Source organism: Pan paniscus, chromosome 2, assembly GCF_029289425.2.
Source record: "Pan paniscus chromosome 2, NHGRI_mPanPan1-v2.0_pri, whole genome shotgun sequence".
Classification (NCBI taxonomy): Eukaryota; Metazoa; Chordata; class Mammalia; order Primates; family Hominidae; genus Pan; species Pan paniscus.
Window position 1 is genome coordinate 14,372,584 of NC_085926.1, and position 2,231 is coordinate 14,374,814.

Genomic DNA, 2,231 nt, shown 5'->3' on the forward strand with positions numbered 1-2,231 from the left:
GGGGTGTCCTGGTGTCATCCCAGTGGTTTTCTCGACCACTGACCCACAGGGGACAACACATTTGTCAAATAAGGAAAGTGCTGGGCCCGAGCCTTTCAATACACAAGTGTAGAATAACAGGCTTAAAGGCTACAAATAGCATCAAAGCACGAGGGATGATAATGCCTCTAGAGACCAGGTTCAAGTTCCCATGTGACAAGTGTCACCTCCACCCGCGGTGCCACTTGCACAACAAGGGTATTAGCTTCTCTCCTTCCCCAGGGCCTGTCTAGGATCCCCTTTGGTAACCTGGACCTGTCTCTTCCCTTCCCATACTCCAGAATGAGCCCCTGGGCCCAGGTCAAGCACCTGAGACTCAGATGGACAACCTCCTGTGCCCCCTGCCCCTCTCTTCTTGCTCATTCTTGCTGGTTTTGCCATCCTGGCAGAAATCATCAGAATGACAGTGATAATTATGAACACTCACCTTGTGCAGGCTCTGACCTTCACATTCACCCTCGACGGGGCTCTAGTGCCATCCTCATTTTACAGATGGACAAAATGAGGCTCAATTTGGGGCTGATCCTGTGCCTAAGGTCACAGTTGGTAAGAGGCAGATCCTGGAATTGAACACACATCTCTCTGAATCCCAGATCCCACACATCTGCCCCCAAGGCTAGAAACCACAGATCAGAGGGGCCTTCTGGGCATTGCGCTGTGTCATGGGACAAGTCACTTGCTGACCTCTGTTTCCCTGGGGAAGTGGCTTTGGGGAATACCTGGGGTCATCTAGAGCTGAGGGATCCTGGGAATCCAGGAGTGGAGCTGGGGCAGCCTGAGAACGGGGCCCACCCCACCCCGGCTCAGATGACCAGTCCCGAGGGCCCAATCAGGTCAGCCTTGGATCAGGCCATAAGTGGGAACAAAATAGTCAGGGAACTCGCCTCTCCCGCTTTGTTTATGGTCTGGGAGCTGAGAATATTTTGAATTGTTGTGTTTGGGGAGGGAGGGAAAAATAACCAAATATAAGAAGGCAGTCACTGGGAGGCCTGGGCAAGAATGCAGAGGAATAAGGCCTGCCTGGGGATGTCTGGGCCACCGGAATGCTCGGAGGCCCAGCACCCTCTAGCTCAAGGATCCGGCACTGATGAGACATTCACGTTGCCTGGAGAGCTTTATTTTAAACAACGAAGGAGAAAGAAGAAGGAGAAGGAGGAGAAGAAAAAGAAGCAGCAGCCGCCACCACCATCTCATGCCCATTTAAATGAGAATTTCTGAGCGTGGGACCCCAGGCATCAGATTTTTTTCAGTTTCTCCTTGGGCCACCAAGGTTGAGAACTGGTACCTCCTGTAGCAGTGGTTCTGAAATGCCAGCTGCCTCGGAAGCCCCTGGAGGGCTTGTTAGATAGGACCGTGTCCCACCACAGAGTTTCTGATTCAGGAGGTCTGGGTTGGGCTGGGGCTTTGCTTTTCTAACAAGTTCCCAGGTGAAGCTGCTAGTCTGGGGGCCAGACTTTGAGAGCCTCTCGACTGCATTCTCAGGACTCCTTTTGTGGCTTGTGGACCCACAGCCTGGGGTGTCTCCCAGAAGCTTGTTAGAGATTCAGAATCTTGGCGCAGTAGCTCACACCTGTAATACCAGCATTTGAGGAGGCTAAGGCTGGAGGATTGCTTGAGCCCAGAAGTTTGAGATCAACCTGGGCAACATAGAGACACCTCATCTCTATTTAAAAAAGCAGTCTATGGCCATACTACCCGGAACGTGCCTGATCTCGGAAGCTAAGCAGGTTTGGGCCTGGTTAGTACTTAGATGGGAGACCGCCCGGGAATAACGGGTGCTGTAGGCTTTTGGCTTGGCTGGGCGCAGTGGCTCACACCTGTAATCCCAGCACTTTGGGAGGCTGAGGCGGATGGATCACAAGGTCAGGAGTTCGAGACCAGCCTGGCCAACATGGTGAAACCCCATTTCTACTAAACATACAAAAATTAGCTAGGTGTAGTGGCAGGTGCCTGTAATCCCAGCCACCCAGGAGGCTGAGGCAGGAGAATCGTTTGAACCTGGGAGGCGGAGGTTGCAGTGAGCCGAGATCACACCATTGTACTCCAACCTGAGCGACAAGGCGAGACTGTCTCAAAAAATAAAAATAAAAAAATAAAATAAATAAAAATGTGGGACGTGATGGCTCACACCTGTAATCCCAGCACTTTGGGAGGCCAAGGCAGGTGGACTGCTTGAGCTCAGGAGTTTGAAA

At 52.0% G+C, this 2,231-nt stretch overlaps 1 pseudogene; it reads left to right on the forward strand.

Annotated features, from left to right (window-relative positions):
• Positions 1-1,717: 1,717 nt before the first annotated feature.
• Positions 1,718-1,826, forward strand: LOC112439517 (5S ribosomal RNA; annotated as a pseudogene).
• Positions 1,827-2,231: the final 405 nt, after the last annotated feature.